This window comes from Colossoma macropomum, unplaced genomic scaffold (assembly GCF_904425465.1).
Source record: "Colossoma macropomum unplaced genomic scaffold, Colossoma_macropomum, whole genome shotgun sequence".
NCBI classification, from domain to species: domain Eukaryota; kingdom Metazoa; phylum Chordata; class Actinopteri; order Characiformes; family Serrasalmidae; genus Colossoma; species Colossoma macropomum.
In genome coordinates, this window is record NW_023494785.1 from 29484994 (window position 1) to 29497853 (window position 12860).

General features: G+C 36.4%; 1 long non-coding RNA gene across 1 annotated transcript; it reads left to right on the forward strand.

The window, feature by feature from the left end:
- The first annotated feature begins 2164 nt into the window (after positions 1–2164).
- On the forward strand, positions 2165–12382 carry LOC118821506. The gene is made up of 5 exons (XR_005008341.1): positions 2165–2269; positions 10559–10633; positions 10724–10812; positions 11204–11288; positions 11641–12382. It is a non-coding gene; the product is annotated as an uncharacterized LOC118821506 (long non-coding RNA).
- The last annotated feature ends 478 nt before the right edge of the window (positions 12383–12860 follow it).

Genomic DNA, 12860 nt, shown 5'->3' on the forward strand with positions numbered 1-12860 from the left:
TTCACTGGACTTTTTCAATTAGAGCAAAACTGAATACAGTTCGAACGGTTCAGTACTTTGCAGAAGTCAGAGACCACCCTTCATTCATTTAATTTCCACTCTTTTTCTTTTCAGGAGACTTACTCTCAGTTTTCCAGAGAAACCTGCAGGGATATTTTTCCACACCTCCAAAGTTCAGTCTTAGAGGTGGGTTGCATGTTTCTGACCATCCAAGTAATTCCAAAGAAACTCAATGATTGTTATGTTTGGACTGGTTTGGGTGGTCAGTCCATTGTTCTGAAGACACAAACAGCTTCTTAGTTGGATTTGCAAATGTTCCTCTTTTTTTGGTCCATTTCTGTTTCTCAGTAACGGCTTCTTGACAGCTACATTTTTTTTCATACTCATAGTGTTGAGCTGTCAGGATGGACAGAAACACCTGTGGATTGTTTCAGATCTGAAGCAAGAGTGGGCTGAAAGTGATTTTTCACTTATTTCCTTTGACTTTCCTTGGCCTAATGCAAGTGAATTATTTTAGGTCTAAGCTCCTAATAAACAAGCAGCTATGGGCCCTAAGTGACTGCTTATACTGCTTATAGAAACTGCTTATAGTGTACCGTCAATGAATAAATAACAACATTATATGCATATTGTGCTGTGTGGGATCAACAATTCCCTGTGGCTCATTTCTATAGTACTTAAGAAATGTCCTGACATGGTACTCCTAGCATTGATGTTCTTCATCGTCTCATAAACTATCATTTGAGAGTCTAAATCATGAATACAGCTGTAAAAAGTGTAGCTACCAATCAACAGGCCTTCTGTAGTTTGAAACTCAACTGAGAATGAATGAGAATGAAAGCAGTGACTCAGTGATTAGGAGGTCTGATAGGTAATGAATGCCACTAGAAGGCAGCAAAATCAGAACAAAAGCCCATCAGCACTACACACTCTGTGTGGTACAATGGCATAATGAGATGGTGGTCACACAAGTGCTAATCCTTCTTTATACTAATGTTTGATGAAGTAATACTGCCTTTCACTTCCCTGTGCCAAGCGCTCAGCCGTATATCCACTAATACATGTTCAGCTAGCATTTGTTGACCTACTGATGTACAGTCCGGCCCCACACTGTATCCCACTTCTCAAAAACACAGACACAGTGAATTATAACTGCTAGTTAAATACGTAGCACTTAAGGAATGTTTCCTAACTTCACCAAACTATCTTCTCGTTACAGAAATCATATAATAAAATACTGTTCCTTATATATAATATGGAATCATATATTATTTTGGGAAGAATACTTTAGGCTGCTTCCTCAGTTATTCTCATTATAGCATAATCCTCATTGCAGTTGTTTAGCTTGTGGGTAATCCCCCATGAGATATTGCAAAATCTTAGTGTTTGGGTGCTTCAATATCAATATATGGCTGATATGACTCATTTCTTAAGCAATCGGCTGTGTTTTTAGTTTTAGAATTTGTTATATAAAGGAGACAAGCTGAACTTAATGCTTCATGCATTACCGCATTACTTTAGCCATCCTGTCAGCATGCAGAACTGGTGTAAATTAGGCGAGACATGTCAAGATGAAACTGAAAATAACAAACGCACCGCATGTTTGGATCTGCCAAGCAGAGCCTTTTAGTTTCATATTTCTTCTGCAGGCAGAGCACAATTACAAGACACTAAAGAAAAAAGAGCTAGTGACATGTATACTAGCTTAAAAAGTCATTTATATGGAAATGAGCGTTGACAGGGGGAGATGAAAAAAAGAACACAGTTAGAAAAGTCAATGATCTTTCATTCAACTTGCAAATATGCACCAATTATTGTTTGTTGTTTGGCCATGACAATTACTTATTCAATTCAGGCTAATTTTTAGACCAACAAGTACTGCTGTACATTCACATGATGTTGGCAGCATGATCTGTACCTGTAAATATACACTACTGCATATGTCCAAAGGTTTATAAACAGACATTGTGCATTAAAATTTGCCTTTAGAGGATCTGTGAAGTATTTTAGAAAATCAACAACACGTCATTTGACTGAAAACTTTTGCATGAAGACTGTATGTATTAAATACTAAGTACTCTAAATCTAAGTTAGATGGACTTGCACCCTGTAGTCCTGCCCTAGCCCAGCCCAGCCCAACATGCTCCCATACATAAACACAGCACGTGGAGTCTAGGGCATTTCTCTCCTCCACACTCTCACTCGTCCAGCATGCTCTCACTGCTGTCTCTCTGCGTGACAGCTGCTCTGCTGCTGCCTCTCTGCTGTGGTAAGTACTGTTTTTTTTTGTAAGGTTCTGTTTTTTCCCCCCACAATTCTCTAACTCATATTTTTAGGCTGGAGAAAGTGAAGGGAAGCTGTCAGCAAAAATGCCATTTTAAAAAGGTGCTCAAAGACTGCAAATTAGTTCTTTCTTTAAAATTGCACATATACACTCCTGAGATTTCAAACATGCAATTAGAAGAATGAGACCTAGAGCCTTTTAATTATACAGTGAATCATGTGTCAACTTGAAACATTCATGAAAGTTTCATGCTCAGTTTTAGTCTGTTGGCACAGACAGGGGAAAATCCATGTGTCCGGTTTTCCTAAGTAGCCACTATTTCATCATTTATGACAAACACTTATACTTTTCAGAAGAAATTTTCTTGTTTCTCAGGCTGGGATTCGTACTAAACAGCTTGTGAAGCAGCTTATGACATTAAGTTACAATGCATTTTTTTTCATATAAACTCTCTCACCTTGATTGCCTCTCCAAAAGCTTCAACTCTCTCATCACGCAGTGGAGCTCTCAATGTCAAACATCTTCACTTGAAGAACACTCTCATTCTAAATGCTGCTCTCACACAACTCCATTATAACTTTCAGATGATCATTTTTCTATTAAAAGTTTAGAAAAGTAATTATAAGACTGGACTTGGAACAGAGTCAAAAGCAATAGTGCTGCATTACAAATACAGCCGAAAACTATGAATGAAGTCATTTTTATTCAACATTTCACAAAACTGCTTAACTTTAAAATAAGCAATTTTTAAAGTAAGCACTTCACTTAACTGGTCAGAGGTCATATTTCATGTGTTTAATTTTTTTTTTTTGCCTTTAGTTCACCTATGTCAATGTACCAAAAACAGTCATAATTCATTTTTACATGGCCATTTTCCAACCTCTCTTTATCCCCAAGCATTAAACAGGCTGTACAATACTTCATTCAAAAAGCAATCCAGGCTGAAAAAGCTCCTTACAACTTTATTGTATGTGTGTGTGTGTATATATATATATATATACACACACACACACGCATACATACATACATATATATTATATGCACGCACCTACAGTTATTTAGTCCATTCGCTGAAGTTAGAAGGACCATTTCAGTCTGATTAGATGTATGTATGCAAATATGTTGCTGGTGTTGCTGTTTGTGACATCACAAAAACAGTGAGTGCAAAATTAGTTGTCTTTCCAGCTTACTGTCCATTCATAGACTGTATAGACTGAGGAGTGAATGATATGTTTTAAAACTATACAATTTAGAAAATCTTCACATGCTACATCAAATACTTTTCTCTGAAGGAAGACAATGTAGTTTTCAGTGTTACGGGCCCTTTAAATCTAAGTAATCTGTCATGCTCAAACCCCTGAAATGCTCTACTACCCCACAGAAAGAAATAACATCACATCACACAATGTGAAGGCGTGCCAATTCAGACTTGATTTGTTACAGGTTTGGATCTGAATTATTATTTTTTCTCATTCTATATCTGATCGAGCATTTTTTCTGTCTGATACTAATATCAGGTACTGGATTGGTGCCATCTCTATTGTCTAGTCAAGATAATAAATCATGTATTGGAGTTACAATTCACAGTGTGAGTACTGTTCATGCTGTGGCATGTCTGACAGATTAAGAAAGATCACCTCCAGCATCAGGTTACATGACATTTGGAGGGACTTTTCTGTTCAGTTAATAGGTATGTTATCTTTAAAAACATGCAAAAAGACAAATTTAATCTTTGAATAGTCAAGCTTATTTCCAGTAAAGTGAAGCTGCCAATAGATAACTGTGGAGCCAGGCCTGGATCATTCCACTTGGTTTTATGAGCAGGTGCCCAGGGGCCAAAATCATCAAGGGGCCCCGCAAGCGATTATGAGTTCTAAAGAGCTGTTCTGATTTGCAGTGGGAGCTTTACTGTGGAAAAAAAAATCTTCATGTCTATCCAGAATATCCGCTTCATTCTCTCTCCCAATCACTGCTTAGCAACCTTTTCACAATCTGCCACTACCTCAGTCAAGCTTGCAGGTTCAGCTGGTGTTTTTTGAATATAATTTGAATCTGAAGCTATTCAACAAAAGTAGCGAGACATGAAACTTTGACAGAGTAGAGGATGCACATTTCCAAAGCCAAATAGAAAATGTCAGCAATTTGAGTTAAATAAAAATGTGCACTGCCCTTGTTGTCATCAGAGGTAAGATATAAATAAAAACGGTTTGGATTTTTAAGTTTGCTGCTTTCTTATGTCTTTATTATGTACATTTCAGCTTGAAGCATTGAGGCAAATGTTTTGCTTGTCAAGAGCGGACGCATGCTTTATGAAATGTTTCATTGGTTGTTTGGTTTAGGTTAACTTGTGCTCTTGTTAAAATATAACCCATTATGCTGTTATAATAAAAATATTTATTACCTTACAGCAGTGACATGTCCAGCATGAGGTTGTATGCTACCATTGTGGTGCTATAACCCTCATGTAACCTAAAATATTGTGAGAAATTCCCTGACCACCCAAAAAGGTAGTGAAGTAGGCGCCCCCAAACACCTGTGGGGCTGATAACTTGATGATCCGGGCATGAATGGATCTGTAACTGAAACCAGTCCTGCACTCTTAATAAAACATGTGCCAAAGAGTTCTTTGGAGTGATGTCATAGCAGAACAACATTTGGTTCCCCACAGCAGTTGTTCTCAAACTGGTCCAGACAGTAAACACTTCTGATCTATCCCTGTGTTGGGGGTCCCAGAGGGCCTATTTGAGAATCTAAAGAACCTTTCAGTAGTTCTTTAAAAGAGTACTATGGTGCTCCTGAGTGGCTCAACCATCTCAGAATTGGCTCTAACCCTGGTGATGCCACAGCCATCAAAAGCATCTGCTAGCTGATGTATCAGAATTGGCCGCTAGTGTTCTCCTCCAAGCATGTTAAGCTGTCCATAGCTGTCTCGCTTTTTTGCTTCTGCTGCAGTTTCATGGTCGTGAATGTAAATCACAAAATTCTGGTGCGCTATGCAGCGTCATCACAGTAACATCCCAAACCGGACTCATCCATGTTTTTGGATAACACCACCCAGCAATACTGACCACCTCACAATAAAGTCCAGAGTACTTAACTTAAATTCAAAAAGCATACCAAAACAGATGGTAAACAAAAACAGACAGCATGTGCAACATACACAGGTGTACATATGAAATAGAAAATTCCCTGAATGGAATGTTAAATATGATACATTGTCAAATCAAGAGGAACAGTGTGGATTTTGCAGTGTTGGCATGCTGTAAAAAATGCTGCGTCGTTTGACAATATGAATGTCTTAACGAAAGCTGCTTATAAAATGTAGCACAACACTCAGAGAAAATGAACATACACACAGATTTTGGATCATTTAAGATTACTATTTGCTCAACAGTCAACATCTGTATCAGCTGAGTGAGTAAATAAATAAATAAATAAAATATTGGCAGGAAAGTTTTAAAAGGGCCTGAATAATGAAAGCAAAGAGTTCAGGGGAATGGCGGGGGCGCGCACACCCTGTTCTTCCTATTAGGATTAAGTTGACATGTATGGCGGTCCATTGAAGCTGTGCTAGTGGCTGTTTGAAATGATGTGGTGGTGCTTCATGTCTCAAAGGAAATCGAACACATTAAGACAAGACGTACATGATCTTTTTCTTGTTATCCAAAGAGCAAGCAGACGTTTTCAACATTTATATTCAGATGTAATTTTAACAAACTCATTCATTCCAAACACAAAACAACTGAAAAGAAAAAGAAGAATATCAAATGATTTAAAGTGTTTCAACCTCAATGTTTAAGGCATTCAACTGACTGATAATGAATGTGTAGCTCATGGAGGGGGATGCCTGCTGCTGATATTTACAAAGTTTCTCAAGATCACTGTGAGAACAATGAACACAACAAACATGCACATGTGGAGATGCATGTGAGTCATTCCACACTGAAAATATCATGCCTAAGGGAATCACAATAGGGGAATTACAAAAAGAAGACAGAGGAGACAGCAGCGATGATTTGCGCCAGTGATTAAAAAATGACAAGAAAAATATCCAATGCTGCCAGCAAAGCACTCTCACTATATATGAGCTGTATCAAGCAAGGCTGTACAATGTGCCAAAATCCTGTCTATACCTGTTCTGTATGGGCAAAGCAGTGAGGTGCCAGGTCCAGTTACAAGAACCTGAACTGCTGCTATTTTACAACCAAATCTGCGCTCCATCATGTCTCCGTCTTTTTGAGATGAATGACACCATAAAAGAATGACTTCAGCAAGTACTCACTTCCAATTTTGTCCTTCCTGTGTAATCTCGTTGTCTTCAATTCACAAGTCCTGAGCCAAGTTTCCATACCTTTCACCTCAGTGAAAAAGCACCTTAAAATCTGAAAGAAAACTTACAATTCAAGGGTCATTCTACCACTGCGGTGGCAAACAGGCCACAAAGGTTGATCTGTAATCCAAGAGTAAAATGTACAACATCAGTTGACTAACACCACTGAGCGTAACGCTGTAACACCACTGACAAAATGACTAAAATCTGTGCTTTTCTAAGATACAGAAATGCCGCTTTAGTTTTAAAATCACACTGCATGTAGAAAAATCTAAATACTGCATTCATGTTGTAATTTTTAGTTTAAAATTACCTAATGTTGCACGAGTTTCACCACCAATCTCTTTCTCAACACGTGAAGCTTCCTGCATTTTAGCCAAATTTATCAACAATAAAAAACTGTGAACTTCTCAGAGTTAGTCTTTCATTCTTTGAGATATCTGTACAAGAAGTAATTCAAAAACAACTTTTTAAAAAAGACATTATACATTTTTGTAATACCACTGACAAACACTTGAAACAAGATTTATCATTAAATCGTTTTAACATAGAACAAATAGCTTTATCATTTAAACCAAAAAAGAAAAAAAAAATCAAGCATATTGTTCTTTCATATAAAAAGCATTTGTGAAGTCTTTCATGTACAATATGACTAAAAATCACTCGAACATTGATCATTTAGAAATAGAACAAAGAGTACACTAACACCTATGAAAGCATCTCAGCAAAATTCAAATGAAAATGTAGTATGTAAAATGGAAATTTGTTCTTATGCTTGAATTTCAATTTCCCACTCGTATGCGATTTTGGGCTCAAAACAAAAAAATCAACCTCTGTTTTACTGTTTCAATGTGTCATTTTGGTACACTTTGATACACTAACATTGGTTTTTCATTTACACAGAGATTTAGATGATTAAATTAAAATGTATTTCCAGAACTGCATATTTATACTTAATGCGATTGTGTAGTAATTGTGTCAGAATGATCATTAACAATTTAATTTATCTTGTATGCATTTTCACTCTCTAATAATGCAGAACACCAAGAACACCAAGCTAGAAAGATGGCAAAATTCAAATGTAAAACAGCGCCTCTCCTCTTTGAAATGACATTCTTTCCTACTTTCATTCTGTGGCAAAAAGCCTTTGAAAATGCATTCGACCAGATTGCCAGACCATCCCATCAGGGCAGGGCCAACAGCACGACCAGCAGAAAAGGCTTTATCTGTAAACATGGAGGCTGATTTAATGTTAGAAGATGGGGTGAAACAGAGCAATATATTCACTTGTGATGATTACTATGTCTTTATACACAATTCATGAAGAATCAAACATGTGACTGATTTTTCTGTTTTAATCAGTAGCTGGAGATTTATTGTCCTCATTGGCTGATTGGCTACAGATATAGATTAATCCAGCATCTAAAACAGGGTTTCTCAGCCACTGGGCCACTGATCACAAAGGGGCCATCAAGCCAGTACTGAGGTGGAGCCAGTGGCCCATAGTATGCCAGTGATAGTACTTTGCCATAAAAATCAGTGATCTTCATCTATTTTTTGCTCCTTGTCTCTAAAAAAAAAAACACTCCTCATAGTAACAACTGTCCACTTATGAGTGAAAGAATTAGCCTAATTTGCCACCTAATTTGATTTCAGGTATAAAGCAAGCTAGAAATGCAAGAAATGTTAAGTGATACATATTACATGTCATGGCACCTGAAAATTGCTTTGTTGAAAATTTCCCAAAGAAAACTTTTTTGCTTTTTTTGTTATCCTGTGCTTACTAGTGATAAATAGGTGGAACCTGAGGTGGAAAAAGTTGGGAGGCCCTGTCCTAATATAAATAAAGAGCATCAGATTGCTGTGTTCCACCTTATCTGGCACCTAAAATAGACTCATAAAATGATTTTGTTGTAATTGTACTGGCACACACAGACATATGTAAACAGAATGAGAGCACTAAATGAGAGTTTTGCCCTCTTTCTAACATGGTGCTCTCTTTGATAATGCTATTTAAATGCATTACTAGAAAGTGCAAATGCAAATTTCGCAATCATTTTGATACCATTATTGCATAATCACATTAAGCATAAACACACAGTTCTGCATGAGCTGCATGAGTGAGAAATTTAAAATTTGGATATAAGAATAAATGTCCACTTCACATGTTACATTTCCATTTGAATTTGGGCACTGAAATGCTTCCACAGACATCAACTTTCCATTTAGCTTTATTCCTATTATGAGCTAATTTTCATGGCTTTTACCACTGCAATAGTGGAATGACCCAAATCCAGAAATAGCTTAATTTGAAAATGAAAAACAAAAGCTTAGGTACCCACTGCCCTCCCACAAACCCCAGGATGACAGGTGAATGTGCCGCATGGATGGAGTCTACCCACTAAATTAGACACCAATCTTGCTCTTTATGAGGGGACAGAGAACCTTTTCTTTCAATTATCACTTCCACTGAGACTGCTCAATGCACAACATTCCTCAGAAATTACATCTTTTCATTAGAGAACATAATCAACAACATAACCTTGCTGCAAAAACCCCCTTTTCTAATAGCTCAGTAGTTTACTTTAAGGACCCGTGAACAGATAAACAGATGAGATTTTAGCTCTACCATGGGAGAATGTTGGATTCTTTTGCATAGCACTGCAGCCTGGGATAAGTCTAATTCATCTGATAAGAATGTGCTGGATCCACTCAGACATCTTAGCGCTGAAACTGTATTTGTTAGAAGTGTTTGCTCTGTGAACACTTTATTTGTACACTTACCTTTAATTAACAGAATGGTACAACAGTCAAAGTCCACCGTTCATTTATTTAATTTCCAGTCAGAAAGACCACTAACATCAGGAAAAAAAGCAGAAAATAACAGAACAGAAAATTACACAGAGGCCTCAATGGCGAAATATAACATTTTTTCTGTGTTTAATGTGTCCACTCTTTAACCTTCCATTATTTTCAGGAGACTTGCTTTCAATTTTTCAGAGAAATCTGCAGGAATATTGTTCCACACATCCAACATTAAGGCTTAGAAGTTGGTGGCATTTTCTGCTTCTCACTATCCAAATAATCTTAATTACAAATTTAATCACTTCTTAAAACATTACTTCAATCTCAAAAGTCCAATTTTCAAAGTTCTAGTGTAAAATTCCTTCTTTTTTATGTTTCCTTTTCTCAGTAAGAGCTTCTTGACGGCCACACATCCTTTCAGACTCAGTGTTGAGTTGTCTTCTCGCAGTGGAAGGATGGACAGAAACACCTGTGGATTTTCTCAGATCTGAATCAAGAGTGGAGCTTGATCTTCTCCTCTCTCTCAAAGATGAAAGCTTTAAGTGCTGTTTATCTGATGGGGACAGTGTTGGTGGTCTACCAGGTCTTACACAGTTGTTAGGAGTCCCATTTTCTTGGAATTTTTAAATCATTTTTTAAATCCAGGTTTGGAATCTCAAGTGAATTTTCTCATATTTAATCCTGTCAGAAATATCTTCTATGTGCGAGGAAGAAATCTGTAAGGCAGCTGAGGTGTGTTTGGGTAGCTGCTTGTGTGAATGTTGTTGTCTATTTAAAGGGGTACAAAGACTTTTAGGCACAGTTTTTGCTGGGAGGACACAGCTGTAATTGGATGAATTTAAGATTGCAAGGATGGAAGAGTTAAAGTGGCAGAGGGTGCACAAAAGTCAAGAGTGGACAAATTAAACACTGATAGATTTGCTCTTATAAGTAGCTGTTGAGCATTGTGTGTAATTTTCTATTAAATACATTTCCTGCTTTTTTTTCTAACACTGAAAAACATGCTACATGGAATGTTACATTTCTAATTACAAGCCTCTTTCAAACAAGAATAAGAGACCATACAGTGATTGCATATAACTATTAAACTCTCCATTTTATTAAGATCTTCTAAATGTTTGTGTTTTATTTCCTGCCAGGTACCACAAATGATCCTCAACAAGATGAAATGACACCAACTCCAGATTATACCGATTACACCTTTGACTATGGCAGTATGTTATGATGAATACATCTAAAAATCAAACCTATTTTAACCAAATGTTTACCTAAAGTTACCACAAGTTCTTTAATTGTCATTTCAGATGATTCAACAATGAATTATGACATGTACATAATTCTCAACCAAGAAAAAGAAACAGACGTAAAAGCAGTTGGTAGTGACGTGAACAAGGTAAAGAAGATGTGTGTAGACGGTAAATGTCTCAGATATAGAATGTACAGCACTGTGTAAAATGCATCAACACTTCTGCACAGCTTCTTTAATTTGCAGGCTACAGACACAGTTACACACACACTGTCTAATAGCACATCATGATGAAATATACTTAGGGCCTTCACAATGTACAATAAATATAAAACTTTCATAGTGCCACTGTAGAAACTGACAAGTTTCTAACAGAAAAAAAAGACTTAACTTCACAGCACATGATGAATGTTATAATGAACTTGACAGACTATTATTAGGAGAACAAAAGCTTCCAGTTGGCATCTACGAACAACTGAAAATGCTCAACAGTGCCAGACCTTTTAGAATTAACAGACACACTTTTCTTGACCATCAGGTTTCACATGGATTTTATGCTGTAGTACTGGGACTGACAGTACAACAGTTCTGCCAACAAATATGAATAGAGCTGAACACCAAAGGTGGGTTAGATGACCACATGCACATATATAGTTGCTTTTAGAAACCTCTTATCTCCAAAATGGTAACTTTACAGAAGCGAAAACAATCCTAACTTTTAATAGAAGTCAAGGTAAAAAAGATTTTTTTTTATACTTATCCTATAAGTATAATACTATATAATACACATTATATATATATATTTCTAACACCCTGTAAAGGGTAACTGAACTTTTCAAATTATGCAAAAAAAATGTAAAAAAATAACACAACTTGGGGTTTTGTATATATCTATAAAACATATATAACAAACAGCACCTTAAACTTTTTGCACCTTCAACAAATTTTACTATTATCTCCTCTAATTATTTATAGGATCTGAAGCCACAGCAAGAGACCAATCTAGATGTCCAGGCAATGTACCAGAGGATGCACCATTTCCTTCATCTTAATCTTCATTTTATTGAAGGTTATTTTTAACCGTAAATAAAAATTCAACACAATGAAACCTCAGAATGGTATCACCTCAAAGAATATCAGCCCCCTGAAACGTGAATCTGAAATCTTTCTATTTTTCACTGACACCATGGGTTGGCTTCCTGCAAATTGATTAAGCCTAGTCCTCTTTATATAGGTTCCATTCTGAATGGAGATTCTCCATGGTAAGGAAAATGTAGTCCAGGTTATGGCTAATGGGGTCAGTTTCCAGCGACTTTATTGCAAAACTTTACTGGGCTAAGACAGGGTTCAAGATCATTGACATATACCTACATAAACATTTACAAAGACTTATTCCAAAAAGCATCAGCTATCATTACACTTTCTTAGGTAAAACTGAGTAAAACAGCCTTTATGATAACAGATGCTTGTTGGAATATTCTTTTATGAATGTAAAGGTAGGTTTAGGTCAGCTGTCATAAAAGGCTTATGCAGATGTCTTGTAGTCTTACAAATGCTGCCCTTCAGTAAAGTGTTACTAATATTGTAGACAGGTATGACTTTGTTTGACTATGTATTTGTTTCTTTAAGAAATGCACCCAAAAACACCTAAAAACAAAAGGTGGAAGAAAAAAAAAACTAGGACAAGAAAGTCTTCAGGTGATAGGAAACAAGATTACTCAACTCATGCACATTTCATTTCAACAGGCCATTTTTCAAAGTGTGCTGATGGTACTGTGCATAAGGACCAGACATGAATACTGATTTCAGGCTACTGCAGAATTATATAAACTACTTTTTTAAGATCATTTCCATTAAACACACTGAATCATTAAGCTAAATGAATATGTGTGAATCTTTCTCATCTACATGAGCCTCTACTTTGTTATAAACTCTCTCTGGTTTTCATTTGACACAAACATTGTAAACATGTTCAAAGTATTACAACAAACGATTCAACACATTTGGGAAAAAGTCATTTAGTCCCTGAAGTGATTTTCCAAATGTTGTTTATAAAAAACCTAAATCAGAATAATTTAGGTTTTCATTTAATTTCAAATAAGAATTAGAGTTACTGTAGGCAGGAGAGGAATGTGACTGTTCAGGACTCAGTCCACACTGTAAACAATTCTGAGGTTGCACAACAAAAAGAAAAT